At 42.7% G+C, this 18,104-nt stretch overlaps 1 protein-coding gene across 2 annotated transcripts in view; it reads left to right on the top strand.

Annotated features, from left to right (window-relative positions):
• Nucleotides 1-1,457: 1,457 nt before the first annotated feature.
• foxp1b (forkhead box P1b) overlaps nt 1,458-18,104 on the top strand; it is a 150,072-nt gene continuing 133,425 nt past the window's right edge. For both annotated transcript variants that reach the window (XM_084542776.1, XM_084542775.1), the window contains exons 1-2: nt 1,458-1,612; nt 5,532-5,614. The gene's annotated coding sequence lies outside the window, so the exon portion shown is untranslated. The remainder of the gene's footprint in view (nt 1,613-5,531; nt 5,615-18,104) is intronic.

Genomic DNA, 18,104 nt, shown 5'->3' with positions numbered 1-18,104 from the left:
TACTCTATATACTAGTTGTTTCTTGTTGTTTCTAGTTGCTTCTTCTTATTATTATTAGTAGTAGTGGTAATAGCAGTATTAGTATTATTACTATTGATAATAATACTATGATATGTGTGTTTACATGTATTAAAACAGACAAAAGATCACAACAGATCAAATGGTTATTGTAGTAGATTCTTAGGAAGTCCTCGTGTGAGGTGGGGGACGGTCAGAAGGTGGCGCTCTCTACTAACAAACAGCCTTTTCACCAGAGGTTCACCACTGAGTATTCCTCTCAGCTGCAGCCATGAAAATATAAAATATAATACCCTTTACAGCAATGCCATCCACGCTTCCTGGGCGCCGATGAAAGGATAAAGGAAAACAGAATAAAACAACAAAAATAAATAATTATCTCAAATGCAGATGTTAAATAAAAGTCACTTCACGGCAGGCTTGTAGAACCGAGCCATTCTTCTTGTGCTCGGGGCAGGCGACAGATGTTTAAAAGTGTTTTTATTTTTTCCTGACAGCAAAACTTTTCCAGAGACTCCCGGTTGGAATTTTCAGAATATTCTGAAGAATATGTGAAATGAAAATTACAGTGAAAGAAGCTGCTGCACGGTTATCTGTCATTTTCAATAAATAAATAAATAAATAAATAAAATGATCACCTCCTTTAATGGTTAAAAACTCCTCACAGCTGAGATTAAAACATCTTTGATGAGTATGTCAAAGCATTTAATTTATTAATTTATTTTTTATTATTTTTTACATTGAAAGAGTTTTGTTTTTTTTAGAAAAAGGAGAAATAAATAAAAATAATTTTCTGCATTAACTGAAGTTCATTCTGTCTCAGTTGTAATTAGTCAGCTTGGACATTTTAGCTTTTCTGACAGCCCCCCCCCCTCACCCCTCTCTCTCTCTCCTTCTCTCTCTCTCTCTCTCTCTCTCTCTGCTGCTGTCACACTTTCTGCTAAAACTAATGCATATCATTACATTTCCCCATAGTAAGGACCCACTAAGTGCTACTAAGTGCTACTGAAATGTACTTGTGACTGTGACGTTGTTGTTTTTTTCTCTTTTTTTTTTCTGCAATGAAATGAACCTTGTTTACCGAGCAGGTGGATGTGACGTCACGGACTTGGAACATCAAAACAACAACATCCAAATCCGCGATTCTTCCTTTTTTTTCTCTCTCTCTTGTCTCTTTCTCTCTCTCTATCTCAGCGTGTTAAGAAAAAAAAAATCTAATAAGAACATTAGAACAGAAAAGAAAGGAGAGGTCGCGTCTTTCCTCCTTGCGAGACGGTGGACCCGGCGGCAGGCGGCGAGTGTGAAACTCCACGTTTGTGCTTTTATTTCGACGCCCTCGGTAAGATGATCTCCAGTAAGTTAGTTAGTTAGTACCCCCTCCTCCTCTTCCTTCTCCTCCTCCTCCTACACCACCTCCTCCTCCACCACCAGGCGGGCGGAGTAATATTGTTAGTGTTTACGGTGTGATTTGTTGTCGCACGCGTTCTCGGTAGGTACACAAGCTCGCGCGCACGGGGTTCGTTATCGCGCACTGGCAAATCGGTACCCTTTTCGCGTGCGCCTCTTAGCCGCTGTTAAAGCGCTTTCCGTTCCGGTAAGTTTCACTATTATCATAAATGTTAGCTTTGTTGTTTCGTGTCTAGATACCTGCTGCTGCTGCTGCCGCTGCTGCTCCTGCTGCACACACACACACACACTCTCTCACACACACACACACTCACACACACGTTAGAGTTAGTCTTCGCTGCCGTTTTCTGAAATTGTAGCGAATTAAACTAATGCGCAAACACCTGCGCTATCATAGGTGGTTGTTTGCGCCGTGTCGTGTCTCCGCGAGAAAGAAAAGCAGCTGTTAAAAGAGTGTTGCAGACTTTTTTTCATTTTTATTTTTGGAAAAGTTTCTAACTTAGTTGAGGCAACTCACGAGACCCTTGGGGGAAATGCACCTTCCTATTATTTATTTATTTATTTATTTAGTAATGCAGGATGGTTATAAAGTGTTAGCGACAGCCGCTACCTGTTAAGGAGACGCAAGCGCCGTAAAAAAAAAACTAAACTTAAAAAAAAGTTTTTTAACTTTAAGTTGGTTGAAAGGGAAGTTTGAGTGCCGTGATTTCTTTTGGAGAGAGACCAGGGAAGGAGCTTTTTTCCCCCCACGTGTTAGCCGTCCTCCAAGCCCCGAAAGACCGGAGGGGGGGTGGTGGTGAGGAGAGGGGAGGCGGACGGTATTAGAAGTGCCCCTCCCCTCCTTTCCCCCAAACTTTATCATAACTCTTAATGCACCCTTAAACTCTAACAGGCTTTGTTTTTATTCTCATTTATTTAAGGCTGTTACTGAAAAGCTGCTCACTCGGCGTGGCGTCCCTGCTCAGCGATGAGTCTGCACGCATGTGAAGCGGATGTACACTCACTGTTAACTTTAACACAAAGGATCTGTGGATTCACTTTTAATTACAGCCTTCGCGACTTAAACCAGTGCTACTATGGTGTTTGACGTGTTAAAGTTTCAGTTAGTTGTAGGCTATTAAGTCGTCAGACGTGCTGTTTCTTTTAAAAACGTAAACTGGCTGGAGTTGTAGGGGGAGGCTTTACTTTCACTGGAGGAGAAGAAGAGTTTAGTTTTGTTAAATTGCCAAAGACTGGCTCTTAATTTGCTAACCTGTCTTTTATAATATTATATTTTAATACACCATCCAAAGGGTTGTTCTACAATATGTTTTTCATACAAGCGAACTAGCACTCTTATATTCAAAATGTTCCATTATCTTTTAATTGTTTTTTTATGACAGGTGCATTATAGACAAATGGACAGAAGTAGCAAAAGAAAATTGATTTATATCTTATATTTATATATATATATAGATATATGCATATAAACATTAAATACAATTGTATAATGTACACAATCCATGATAATTAGTTTTTTAAGTCGGACACAATTAGTATTTGCACTTAAAAAAAAGAAGATTTTTATAATTTTGTGCACATAAAAGAAAATCTACAGAGTATGGATGTCTGTTAGTAGTAAATCGCGTCCATATATAAGAATGAAAGACTGCTTTAATGTTTTATACAGTAAGTCTGCAGCTGGCAACAGCAGGACTAAAACCATCAGAAAATTTATAAAAGGGAAACTGCAGCTTTAACAACTATTGCTGGCAGTGCTCCCTCCTTCTCGGTCTTCGGATTAGTCATTGTCTGGGGGGGGGGGGATAGAAAAAAAAAACACTTTTTTGTAGGAGAAGTAAAGTAAACAGCCTCCAACAAGCGAACCTTGACAACCCAGATTAAGGAAAACATTGGAGATCAAACAGTGCTGCTGCTGGGCTGTTGTCATGAGCTGCCTGAGAGAGAGCTGCAGACTATTTGAACAGGCACTGGGGTTTGTGTGCTCACTTATGCAGAAATGGACCTTCGCAAACGCTGACCCAGGTTTTTTTTTCAAAAGAGAGAGAGGGGTGAACTTTCTTTGCAACTTTTTGCAGGCCTGCTGTTTGACACGGTGATAATATACAGACACTCTGCCTTCTGCTGTTTGTGATGGGAACAACCCAACGCCGTGCGCGTCTGATTCTTGATACAAGAATGACTGTACTTGCTTTACCCCACACTACAAGTGAATAAATTAAGTTGGCAGTGGAGGGGAGTAAAAAAAAAAAAAGCTTGACATTTTAGGAAGGCCAGCTGTATGCGCTGTATGTCATGACGCAAGATGCTTAATATGGCAGTCTGTTATTTTCTATTATGTGGAAAGCCCTTGTTTCTAGTTTGGCCTCTTCAGGCTCGGGATAAGGCTCCTCTTTGTAGAGAGCTGAGGTTCAACTGGTAAGAAAGTAATCAGTCACTCATGCATTCAGCGTGAGGACTCCCATCCCTGAGTGGAGCGGTCCTCTCTTTCATCTGACGGCTCAGTATTTGTGAACACACATTGAAATACCCTGTGCTGGGTGCAGAGGGGTTGTAAACTGACTGTGCACCCTTGCTCGCAGCTGAATGATAAGGAGAGTTATTTTGAGTCCGGTGTGGGAATAAGGTTCTGCGTTCGCCATACCGTTTCTTTCCGATTTTTATTTGCCGGCTGCTCCCTTCATTTGATTTCAGATACAAGCCTCCCTCAAAAAACCAGTTGCTTGAAACTGTTTTTTTTTTTTTTTTTTTTTTTTTGGTGCACAAAGCGAGACAAGTGACAGATGAATAAAGGGAATTTTCTGGTAAATGAATTTGTCATGTGATTTTTTTTTTTTTTTGCATGTTTGATTCACGCAACACAAAGGGGAAGAGTACCGGCAATATGAATACGAGTGCATACGCGCTCATTAGTGCTGCATTACATGAATGGAAGTGATAACAAAGGAAAGCAGAACAATATTTCCAGGGTAAAGGTTAGTGTGTCCCGGCCCCCGTGGTGCGCAGACGGTTCCCCATGCCAGGGAAGGCGATTGGTCAGAGAGAGTGGACAGCTTCAGGTGAGCTCCGTGCAGCTCCTCGGTCTCTATGGAGACTGTAAAATGCTCAGGACGGCCATTAACTCGTGCAGCCATTAATTACTGTCTTCCACTGTCATCTGTCCTTACTAAAGGGAGGGAGGGTGACAAAAAATGTCATCCGTCTGCATGTGAAGAGAGGGAGCGCGCAATTACAATCAATTAACTTGACTTACAGAATTTACTACTGTGTTTCATGATACTCTGCGGCACTGGGACACAGCTTAACATCTGTTAACAAACCAACATTATTTGTTATATTAATAAATACTGACTACAACCGGTTTCATTTTGCTACAGGAGCTGCTTCTAATTTTGCGAGTGAAATCATACTGATGTGCTACCAGTAATACAAAAATATAATTAACCAGTCCTTTTTCCTTTACAGTGATTATATTTTAAGTCATATTATTGTATTTTATTAGAGATTTTAAGGGATTCAAAGGCGGTAATGGCAGAATGAGTGTAGTCAAACATCTCCTCAACAAAATTAATACAAACCATTGTTTTTTGTAAATAATCCAGTGAATCAAAACTTTAGAAAATGATTGTATAAATTGTAAATTAAGTTTTATTTTTTGTTTTTACTCTTTCTTTCTGTTGGTGCAGCCAAACGGTTATATATATGATTATCGTATTTTTTAATCTCACATGGCTCTGAGTTCGAGTGAGCCTCCTCGCACCTACTGACTCAGAGTTTCCTCAGACGCATATTTTGTTTTGGGAAGGAAAGCAGGTAAACTACGCACGTTTTCATCCAGACATGAGGGGCTCAGACATATGCTACAAGCTGTGCTCAGCTGCCAGGCGAAACCTCAGCACCTGTTCCTATCAGCTGTCCGGTCTCTGTATGTGTGTGTTTATGATGTGGCTTGGATGGGCTGCTTGAATGTTGTTGCTTCCATTTTTTATTCTAAGGAATTATATGTATGTTTTTTTTTAAAAATCCACGACTAGTATTTACACTGTGAAGTTTTTGCTCTGACCTAACCTGAGATTCTCACACGCTCGCTTTGTTTGTCATTCCAGGGCAACATGGAAAGGAAGTGAAGTCGGCCTGCTTTGAGAAGAATCTATAAAGCCACTAGTGAAAGTTGGGTTACGTCAGAACTGTAAGTGATTCTTCTCTCTGTTTGTGCTCGGTGAAGTGTTCAGAAGTTTACCTCCGAGCTGTACAATCTGAAGCCTCAATCTTCAAAAAGATTTCTCGTCTCGCTTTGATTAACCATGTTGAATAAAACTTTGCACTGCGAAGCGAAGCGACGCAGAGTAGACCCCGGCGTTTGACTGCCTTGGCGATCGCCGCAGCTATTCGGCTTCCTCGCAGTTTGGGTTCAGAAGAAGAGAAAGCGCAACGCGGTGGTGATCGGTTGAGTCGCTATTCCAGAGCTTATGTGAATAATAAGGTGGGATGTGATGTTTATCTAAAACAAGGCGATGTGACTTGATAATAACGTGAGGAGAAGCTGATGTTTTTGACTTCTTGACGACAGCTTGTGTGGTTTGATATCTTCGTGCAGCCACCACCAGAAATCACTTGCCAGTCGAACAGTGTGGTTAGATCTGCGATACGTTCCGTTTTTATGTTGTCAGTTTATGGAGTTTTTTTGTTGCTTGCGTTGCTACCTTTTGCTTCTCATGCTATTATCGCTCAGGTTTTTTTTTTTGTTTGTTTGTTTTTCTGAACTTATCCAAATCTTGATGTGAAGCACTTCAGAATGAAAGCCTACATAACCTGGCTGTAGATTAAATCACGTCTGTGTTGTGATAGTTGTGATAGTGTTGGAATGAAAGCAGCAAAAAAAAAAACCATTTACTGATATGAATATGTCCCAGACTGCCGTTACCTAAAACCCCGGGTAAGTGAGCATGTGTGAAATGTTAAATAATGCTGCCGGAGGAGAGGGCCTCATCCTTGACTTCTTGGCTGTGTTTTTCAGTCGGCAGTCTCAGCCTAATAAGAAACGTAACATGGCAGGGCCTGCTCTTCCATCATCATCGCTGGGTGGAAAGTTGGTGCGCTTTGATCATGTCTTTTCGGGGCGCATCGCTCCGGCTTAGCCCGCCGCTCGCTATGTGATAAGCCATCAGAGTGCTCAGATCTGAGCCGGCAGCTCCGTGGGCTTCGAGGAGAGACGGCAGAGAGAGAGTAATGGAGATGAGGGGAGAGCAGCCATGCAAATTTTTGTTGACAGACTGTTACTGCAGCTGTTCTCTTTGAATTCAACAATGTTGCTTGTCCCTCTTCGCGCCCATCCGTGAAGGGGAGGCCATCTTTCGTTTTTTTTAGTTTTAAAGTTCTGTCTTGTTTAGTAAATTTTGACCTGGTGGCAATTAAACCACCTTTAATTGGCGTATTAATCACCTCAAAACTGTGATTTCATTATTTTGCCATGTTCATATGTACTCTTAATCATGATTAACAGCTCACTTTGAAGTTGAATGCTCCCTTTACTCACTGCTTTCCTCTGTCCGTACCTAAAACATCACCCCCCTCAACCATTATGAAAGGGTGCTCCTAATTGACGGGTTTGTTGCTTGTTTATTTGATATATATTTACCAGCTGGGTGGTAATTGGGAAGCAGTAATTACCCATGATGCAGCGCGGCAGCTTAAGCAAAGGTGCTGGAGCGCAGATGAAAGTATGCAGGTTACTATTATCATCTTAGCAGGCACGTTTAAACACTCGACAGCCGAGAGCAGGGATGGCTAATTGGGCCCCGTGTCCCTTATACACTCTCATTGTTTACTGTGATGATGTACAGCGCGAGATCAAACACTTTTACCTTAGTTTTATTCATTTATTTATTTATTTATCTCCCGTAGAGTAGTTAACAGGACACCTGAGCGGTTAATAGCGACAATAAAAGGCCGGTGGATGTAAGGGCCTGGTGGATTTGGAGTCCCTCCTGATGATGTAGTTCCTTCAGTGATAATGGCCTTGTTAACTGAGATTCATTACTTCTTCATTCAGAGTCCCCTGGATATTGAGGGAGAGTAGTGTTCTCTAAACTACTTGCCACGGTGAAGTCATACTGATGTGGTTTTCGTGAGCTATTCGTGGAAGGCGGTGACGGTATCTTCCCTGACTCCTGATGATTCAGTTGACCTGAGACTGGGGTGGTGCGGGTGGTATTTGACTTTTGTTTGTTACTCAATTCCACTTTCACACCGACTCTCGCTTTCTTTCTTTCTTTCTCTCTCTATCTCTATCTGCGTGTGCCTCACAGATGCTTCCTTTCTCTCTCTCTCTCCCTCTCTCTCTCTCTGTTGTTCAGTCCTCCCTAACACACTGAGACATGCACACCTTGTTTGTGTGCAGGCTGCTGTTGTTTGATAGCCGGCTCTCTCCCAGTAGATCTTCAGACGTTGTTGTTGTTGTTTGCCCGTGTCGGTCTGTCGGTTGGTTGGTTGGTTGGTTGGTTGGTTGGAGTGTGTGACTTGCATTTGCCCGGGCTCCTTTGAGGGAGTTTGTTTTTGTTCTCAGTGTTGTAAACAGGGTGGGGCTCAGTTCCCAAACCACCCAGTCGGAGATGGTTATTTTCACAGGAGTTATTTTTTTAATTTATTTTTTGTGTGTGTTGTTTATCATTGCAGTCCATAGATTAGCCAGGGGGATGGAGTTATGTGTCGGATTAGCAGATAGCGTCGCTGAGCATTTGCTGCATGTGCTGACAAGATAAACGCTGTTGTTTTTGTGATTATAGAATCATTCTTATTTGGTTTTATTTATATCTATTAACAGTTAGAACTGGGTGATCGTTTTAGGTGCAGTTTTGCCCCATATATTGTAAATTTTAATAAAATATTTCAGTTAAGTCCCACAGATTTCTCCGGGTCAAAATTAATTTCAGTTAAAAACAGTTAAATGTCCACAGCCTGAAGTTACCAAACAATGTTTTTGTTAAATTAAACCATCTCACTGAACAGGAATGGGAATATTTACAACAAGTGACTCTCCTCTCTCACTTTGTATGCAGTTAAACTTTTGTTGATCACTGTTCGGATTTTGTTTTTGTTTTGTTTTTTCTCGTGACCTGTGTGCATAATATTTTTTTTTTCGATTTGTGTTTGTCAAGCGAGCGTGAACGACGAGATCCTCCTAAAAGATCCTTGTCAGGTATGATACATCTGTGGCTTTCACAGAGTGGCTCAGCATCAGAGGCTGCGGATGTGTGTAAAGTCCCTTTTTAGACGGGAGGCGACAGCCGCAGAGGCCGCCGCCGCCGATCCTGCAAAGGTCTCACCCGAGTCGTACAGCAGCAAGCACGGCAGCTCGCTCTGAAACACGCAGCGAGCGATGGGGCCACTGAAAGATGGCCAGGTAGAGAAATTGTTAAAAATGTTGTGACGTGAAAACATATCGCCCTGCTAAGCTACTACGGACGAATTTTAACGTAGCTAGCTAAACACAGCCGCTGCTTCAGTGTTGTTATAAATAACGTCACGTATTTGATTCATTTGTACATTTAATTGGTACGTATTAGTCGTGGGATCATGCACAGTTTAAGCAATTGTCATTTTTAATCTTATATTCAGCGTTGGTGATAATTAGGAGGCACTTCAGCAGGATTATCTAGTGCTAGTAGTGTTCGTCTGTGTTACCTTTAGACAGTAAGAGTGCTCAAGCGGACGTGCACTCAGGTGACATAACAGCAGCCGATAACAACAGGAACATAACTCGTGACCTGTCAGAAACAAAAAAAAAAGATGTTGTTAGGCGGGACAGACCTTGTGCAGATTAGTCCTGAACTCTTAAACATCTCTTTACATAAATAAAGCAGCATTTGTAATGCTGGCAATGGTCCATGACCCCGACTCATGAATGAGTCAAGCACGCCCTGTGCACTAGGGATGTTGAACGTTACCGTGGCTTTTTGCAAGACATCTTTGCTAGCAACTAGCCTACCCAGACTATAAAAAGAACGGCTCAAAGTCAGAAAGAGAGCAAACTTATGAGTGGGTGAGAGAGAAACTTAACTAGAACTGAAACTTCATTTGCTCCTTATTTAGTAGATTAAAAAGCATGAGTTAAAAAAAAAAAAAAAAAGGCTATTCGCGTACTCCAGCGGCGCCGTGAATAGAATGTCAGTTTCAGATCGGAGTCTCTGTGAGAGGCGACGATGACCGGTGGCTCCAAAGGTTGACTCAGTGTTAGAACTTGTATGGGTCAGATAAGTGGAAAACATCACATATAGTGCATGAAACTTTGGGAAACTTATTCTTTTCCAATTGCACGTTATTTATTATATAATAAATCTGACTTAAAATCCATTTTTCTTTAAGTGATTATCAATTGTTGTGTGTTTTTTCGACTGTTTTCCACAGACATAGTCGTGGTCTGTTAGGACAGAGTTTGAGGAACACTGGAGGATTAGAGACGCTGACGTTAAAAGTGACTTCTGCTTCATACCTACCATGTTCCAGAGCTGCTTTCCTCCCAGCTCACCGCCGTTAACCATTTACTGCTCACTGTACACAGCCCTTTGTTGTTGGTTTACTCCACCTGCCGTAAAATGCTGTAAATATGGTGCGCTTTGAGCGATCAGCCGATCCCGAGCCATTGGGACGTTTTTCTAAAAGCCTTTTCATGCTGCGTGTGTGGATGGAGTGCATGGTGTGCAAGCTTTTAATGTGTTGACCAATCAATTCATCAACAACTCATAGTGAGAAATGAGTAAATCAATCTTTTCATATCCTGCTACAGAGAAGAGCTGGGCTAAGCCTTTTGAGTGCATTTTTGTGTACTTTACGCGCAATTGTGCGCAGTGATTGAAGGGCTAATTCAAAGAATTTTAATCACTCCACGAGCAAGCCTCTTGCAGTGTCATCTTTTTTTTTTCTTTTTTTTTGCAAATGCTCCATAAAATGAATAGATGAGCAGTCTCTTTTTAGAGCATAATGGCTACATTAGAATATGAGATGGATAGTAGATGGAAACTCTCTATCCTTCATGCACTCTTTCTCACTCACATCTCTTTTATCAGTAGTGATCCGGGGCTCAGTGAAGTTGAACCTCACACAGACAGAGGAATGGGCGGGGAAAGCAGAGGTGAGAACAGTTTGAGCAGTAAATCGGTGTAAGCCCGACTAAAATATTATTTCACACCGTTGATCCAGTAGTAGATTAGTTTTGTTTCAAGTCCCTCCACCTTCATTGATTGCGATGCCACACCCTCCCGACCACATTCGCTGCGACAGCTCTTTTTCCACCAAGTGAGATCATGCCATTGGAGGCTGTGTTGTTCTCATCAGGGTCAACCACACGGTGCCAGTCAATATGTAAACAATGGTGGAGACGGTTTCTCATTGCCTAACCGACACTCGCTGATGATTCATCTGAGGGATGTCATGTTTTCGGGGTGTGTAATTCACCCTGTGATCTTTGTCGGCTTCACTGCCACGTACTGTATATGTTAACACCGCAGTTTATTCATCAGACATAAGAGTAAAACCGACTAATTTCTTAAAAGTGTGATACATGTTGAGTTACCGCGCACCGCCCCATAAAGTGCAGACAGAAGCATTGAAGAGGTGTCCTACTGTGTGTTGAACATAGGAAGTGGCTCTGTTAAACTCCCAAATAACTGAAAGCTTGCAGCTAAAACAATGTGTAGCTTGTTTTCTCATGTCTGTCTGGTCAGTTATCTGTAGATTCTTTTATTTATTTTTTTTAAATAAATGGGAGTGTTTTGGGTATTGGTGCTTGTAGATACAGTTAAAAATAATATTTCAGTGTTTTTGTTGTGTTTTTGTAGTCGTCTAGTCCCAACCAGTTACAGTGGTAATGAGGAGTCGGAGCAAAAAACAAGCACTGAAACTATTTCAAACCGCTCCTCCAGCTTCATCCAGCACTGAAACCAACCTGAGGCCAGAATTTTGCAGTGCACCAGTTGTTTTTTTTGTTTTTTTTTAATCAGTTGTACCATCACTCAGCGTGGTTAACATTGAAAGCTTGGTGTATACTCTGTGATTTGTGTAAACATTATGTTTTTAATCGTTCTTCCTGCACCGGAAGAACCCGTGACTTCTCTGCTTCCACTATACTGGCCACTTCAACTGGTGGCCGCCTGAAACTCACATTCATTGTGATGTAAACCTCTGCTTTCTGTTATCCAGTGACAATTCCACTATAGGCACTATACACCGATCAGCCACAACATCAAAACCACTGACAGGAGAAGTGAATAACATCGACCATCTTGTGACAATTCAACGTTCTGCTGGGAAAATTTTGGACCTGGCATTCATTAGTGTGGATGTTACTTAGACATGTAGCACCCACCTAGACCAGACCAGGCACCCCCACCCCATAGCAATGACACTCCTTGATGGTAGCAACAGGATGCAGCCACAAAAACACTTTAGGAACAACTGAAAAAAACCTGAAGAACAGCACAAGGTGTTGACCTGGCCTCCAAATTCACTAGATCCCAAACTGATCAAGTATCTGTGGGATGATCCACAGAGGCCCCTCCCCTCAAATGCCCCCCCCACTAACAACATTCAGTTGCCAGACACCACAGGACACCCTCAGAAGGCCCATGTCCATTCTCTGATGAGTCACCACAAGGGAGACCTACGCAATATTACGAAGGTGGTCATAATGTTAAGCCTGATCGGTGTATGCTATATCAAAGCCCTTGTTTGGAATCTGCACTTGTTAGCTATGTAAGTAGCTCCACGGGAAGTTATAAACACCAGGCTTCTATCTACACGAATATAAAATAACGTTAAAATAAAGCGATAGAGAAGCTACAATCAAATGGCCTAGCGACAGAAGTGCAATACAACATTTAAAAGAACAGAACTGTTATCAAATAATTATTATAAACATTAATTAAACAGCTCCAGATAAATGATAATTAGAGGTGGTTTCTTTTGGTTCTACTGTCGGCCTAAATGTTGAACAGCAAAGTCCCTGTTCTCTGCTTAAAGACACCTGGCAGTGAGGTTACGAGGCGTCCTTGCTTTCATGCTCCGAGAGTGAAACCTCTGATATTTTTTTTTTTTTCTTGCTTTCTCTCCTTGTGCGAATGTAAATGATTTGCACGGAGTTTGTCCCCGCTGATTAAGACTGTTTGGACTGTTCTTCTTTGGAACCGTGCCAATTGAATTTTCTGCCTTCTAACACGCTCGGAGAGTGGGGAATATGGTTCTCGTCGGGCCCGAGGCTTGATCTCCTCCTTGCCTCCCCCAGTCCTTTTTACATCACTCTGGCAATTAGCGAGCTCGACCATCCCCAAATGACACACGTAATTAAAGAGTTGGCATTATAATTACAATGTGTTTATTGTCTGTTTATGGGTTTTGTGCATGTGCACAACGCACTGGGAGATTTCTTTGGTGTAAATGGATTTAGGGCTGTTAATATACTTGGTAAATGTGATTTCGTGTAGTTAACGTCTCGATACCTCCTTTATCAGCCCTTTGACAGTTGCTCTGTTTGTCGCGCGCGCAACAAAAATGCTGGCTGACGGGAGACGCTGGCGCTAGAAAAAAAACAAATTATTTAGTTATGGGCTTTTAACAGGCACAACGGTAAATGCATGTTAACTAAATGATGCAATTTATTCCCTTCTCCTCAATGCCAGGCTGGCTGCCACGGGACTTCTGCCAGCTTTAAATAAGTGGTACCCAGATGGTATTCACATGATGCCCACTTGGTTACAAAACGGTCCTGGGGAATAGAGCTGACTGCACCAGCAACCAATGAGTTCGCCGGTGATCCTGTTGCTTTTGCACTCTGCATGTGCAAATAGGTTAGCGTTGTCACTGTGCGGCATTCTTTGGGAACCGGGGGGTCCCAAATGAATTGGAGGTCCCGTTAATGAGGAGGGCGGAATAGAAAGATGTTTGTTTTTGTCTTTCTTTTGCTGCTGTTATCGGGCTTTTTGGTTTGTCAGGAAAGAGACTATGACCAGACCGTGGCCTCTAGAGTGATATCGGTTCGTCTCCTCTCCTCCTCTCCTCCTCTCCTCCTGCTCTCCTCTCCTCTCCTCCTGCTCTGCAGCTGTGCTGGTGTCTGGTCTCCCTGTCTTCTGGAGAAGTGGTGAACTGTGTCATCTCCAGCCACTAACAACCAACAGCTGCAGCACCAGCCACCGCTGCAGATCAAGGGACAATGTGGAACTGATTTTCTAACACGGGGAAATAAATAAACAATAGCGCTGAGAAAAAAAAATAAAAAAAATACCACAAACAACACAGAGCTTATGCAAATGTAGGGTTTGAAATGTGTCGGCGAATCGATAAGCTCTATTTGCGTACGGAGAGTGAGCGTTTCACACGGAGGCGAACACAACATAATAAGTTCGGTGATTTTTATCTGCAGCCGTTACCCCCAAAAACATCTGTTTAATTGTTTTCTCTGTTACAGTGCAAGTGATGAAACATGCAAACTATTTGTTGTTTGGTTGTGACATGAAAAACCGCTCCGAACTGACTGGGGAGTGTTGTTGTGTTTATGCACAAGACGCCAGATGTTTGAGGCTTCAGTTTTAGTCGTTGTGGTGGGAGAGGGGTCAAACTGTCAGTAGGTTAAAGGTTGAACAGCAGAAAAAAACCCAAAACACTGAAGTTAATTAGACATGAGACATGTATCGGGTAATGTTAAATCCATCTCACCGTCCGTGTTAAGCTCTTTTACTTTGGAGCTAGATTGTCTGTTGGAAGACGAGACAGTTTCATTTGCGATGTATCCGGTTTTTCCCATGAATGAAAAATTAAATCTTAACAGCTCATCCCATTGTTTAGCTTTTTTCTCCCAGTCACCTTGTAATTGTTTCTGTGTCATAAGCAGCTATTAGTATTGCCAGAAAATGGTAATGCTTTGAGAGACTCATCTCTTCCAGAGAATGGCTCTCTATCACACTCTCACATTCTTTTAAAAGGGAAAAGGAAGATGAATTTTGCCCATAAAGGCTGTATCACAAGGGCTTTTTATCCTAAATGGCTCTGGGGATTGTTATCTGTGGGAAGTGTGTCCTGCCTCCGTCGTGTTCAATCAAGTGTCCACTTAGCTGTGACTGGGAGTAATTGTTCCCAAGTGGGCCACACACTGACCTGTTAATGTCTGCGTTGACCCTGTAACCTTGTCAGCACGTCTTGGGGAGGAGTTTAAATCATGTGGATCTCCTCCGCGTCTTTACGCTACCGGGTCAAGTGGGCGTCGCTCCTGAAAGACCACTCTCTTGTAATTGTCCCCAGCAGCATGGGTCAGCTAGGGGTGTTCCCAAAGATCGGCACTTATTAGATGAGGTACTGGGAGTGGTGTGACTCAATGGGCCAAGCCATTGATCCGATATAACGCCGATGTCCTCCCACTGCGGTCGCAGCCCCTCCGATGCCTGATCACAGACTCTGGTTGAGGCCACACGGGAGATCCATCTCACTTTTTAGATTTGGCGTTTGTCTTGGCCTAATAACATGACAACACAGATTTAAAGCATCATGGACGTGTCTTTAGAACTGGTCTCTAACCTATAAGCCACTGCCAGGGTGACAGAACATGCCTGACTGTACATTTGAATGTGGAGTGTAATATATAAAAGTCTACGGATGCTTTGCCGCTTTGGTTTCAGTCATTTGTTGCAGGTGTGACGTGACTCTCAGGAGCAACAGCTCACACCAAAACCCTGGCGAGTTAGATGGTCCAGCTCCAAATGAACTCTGTTTGTAGTGGGATCTGACCTCAGTCTGACCCAGCTACCAGCTTCACTCAGTAAGCTTCATCTAAACGGTTGCAGCATGCATCAGCTCCCTAGCTCAGCTCATCTTCATCTGAGGGCAGCGCGTCCTCTTTGCAAAGTGTGCGGCGGTAAAGTGTTTTCAGGATGTCTCCATGCAGTACATTCTTCTTCTATATTTCTAGCAGTGACTTTGACCGGATAATCACTGCAGCACTGCGTAGCAGTGTTTCTCTCACAGGCGTGTGCACAACTCCCAGAACAGAGGATTCTTCTTCGTGTATATACTTGACTCATCTTACCCATAAGCATTGTTTGTAGTGATGCATTTAGTTTTGCCTTCGATTTGTGCAAAAATAATCCAAACTTAGGGGCAGAAACTGGGCGTGTTGAAGAGGCACAGGTTAAAAACTAAAACTCCAAACTTGCTTAACTATCACACCGTGACATCTAAAACTGCTTGACTAAGCATTGTTTGGAAACAAATATTTTCACATGTTGCAGCTGTTTAGTTTCTGCCCTGATCTGGCAGCTACCAGGTGCTAATTTCTGTCTGACCCGACTCCTGGGCCCCAACAAGACTGGACAGCTTCAAATACCTGTCTAGTTTACTTGGAAACTCTCAAATGAGCTGCAATTAACACACTTGCTGCAAAGTGGCTGGATGTGGAGTCTCTTCAGAAAACTGACATAGTTTGTAATTTGAGTGAAGAAGGGGGTGGTGGTGGAGGGGGGTGGGGATTACAAACACATGTTTGCAGAGGAATGAATTGAGTGTTGAGGAGCTGGCATGCAAAGGGCCACAAAGTGAGAGTGCTGTACGTCTGTCAGAGGTAAAGTTCTAGCTTTATGTGGTCGGTATTTTTTGAAGGGTTTCTATGGACACTATAAAACCTCATCACTTTAAATTCCACTGCTAATCTGCGACAAAGACTCAAAATCAGAGCAAATTCTCAAGAGTATATATATATAAGTCCTCCCCAGGCTGTTCCCTTTCTTGAGACTAACCATAAATCGTATCTCTTTTTGATCTTTGAGTCAGTTTTTTGAAAGCTTCAGCGTTACATGTTGTATGAGGCCGACATGGCTGAAGTCACAGAGAGCCCTCTGTTGCTGATCTCAAAGTGAGGAGACCTTTCTTTTGAGACACAATAGTGCAGCCTGACTGTCTGTCAGGATCAACATATTTTTGGGAGTAATGACAGGCATGCAAGCGAGTAATCAGAAGGGTCTTATCTGGGGCCGATGGCGGGCCCAGGAATGTGGACGGGCTGTGGAAACAACGGCTGCACTAATGGGGTTAGCCGAATTCCACACTGGTGAATTACGAGGAGTTGGGACGTCGGGGCTGCGGTTTTGTTGTGTCTGGTCGGAGAGCGGCGACGCGGCACACACACGCTAACACAGTTGTAGATTTGGTTTTTGACACGCTTCCTCGCGGAGCGGGCCAATTAACTGGGAGCTGAGTTTGCTGTGCTGTGCTGCTCGACACACGGGCACATTAAACCGCAAAGTTGTACACGCATATATCACGGCGGGCAACAAGCCACACATGCAGCCATGACTCCTGTGACGGGGACAAAACCAGAAGCCATCCATCCTGCCGCCTCATTTGCATCATCTGAATTGTATATGGAAGTCATTAGCATCTTTCCATTTGTTTATCTGGCTACAGATGAATGCTGTTGAGCTTAATGCCACAACATGCCCAGCTTGCTTTTAGTCATTTCATAATGGTACATCATTTGTGTAAAAAAAAAAAAAAAAAAAGGCTTATTAAAGTAGACACAAATGCAGATTTTGTAGGTCACAATAACACTATAAATCCTCTCTTCAGACCCATCAGTCTTCTGGGATTTATTCACCTTTGTTTCCTGTTGTTGATATTGTTCTGTAATTTGGTTTCAGTAAGGTTTTCAAACTGACAGCGACTCCTTTTTGTTTTTTTAAATATTCACGTGGAGTCATAACAATCACTGAAGCACCGCTTTTTTCTCTAACAAGACAATAAAAGGGAGCAATGTGACTTTTTTTTTTTTTTGTCTCTTTTGCCGTGTTCATGTGAGAAGTGAAACACAGAAACTTTGGCTGATATTTTATGCTTTGTGCGCTCATACAGGTGTGAAGAGGAGATATGCTTGATATGCATGTGGGCCATGCGATGCCAGCAGGAATCCGTGTGTCATAACTTATCAAATACTTGCGGATGACGGGCGATCACGTTTACTTTTTGGCAGTTCTTATGTCATTTCTGTACATGTGGGCTCAGAGGACCTGTCTAGGGGTTTTCCCCACCTTTTCACTTCCTGTTTGTAATCGTTGTATCTTTCCTCTTCCTCCTCTCTCTCTCTCTCTCTCTCTCTCTCTCTCTCTCTCTCTCTCTCTCTCTCTCTCTCTCTCTCTCTCTCTCTCTCTCTCTCTCTGTGTTTGTGTCCTCTGCAAAACCTCAGTGGTCCTGCCCTCAAGACTGTGAGCTGAACTCTGATTGGAGGAATGGAGTGCCAGGCTGCACTGCTTCAGTGATCAGGGGTATGTGGCAATCCTCCCACTCAGCCTTCTCTCATTGCATACAGTTAATGTGCGCGCCGCTTCGTCTGCGAAGTGTCTCAAAACACTGTTAAATTTTGACTATTAGGCTTATTTGTATCGAGCCCTAATTAGCTTGAAGCAGATCCCAGCAGATTTATTGTGAGCTTTTCATCAGTTTTATTGTTAAGCTTTTTTAGGCCGCTGAGCATGGATGTGAATGATAAAGACACGGAAAGTACTGAAGAGAGCAGAATGTTTTTTTTTTTGTAGGGGGGTGGAGGGGTGGGGGAGATATCTAATTGCCATTTTACCGAGCAATTTTGCAATTATTTTAAATAAATTAAACCCTGGACTGCATTTTTGTAGACTGGTTCCAGGACTCCA

This window comes from Chelon labrosus (assembly GCF_963514085.1).
Source record: "Chelon labrosus genome assembly, chromosome: 4".
Classification (NCBI taxonomy): Eukaryota; Metazoa; Chordata; class Actinopteri; order Mugiliformes; family Mugilidae; genus Chelon; species Chelon labrosus.
This window is presented reverse-complemented; position numbering and strand designations above follow the sequence as displayed.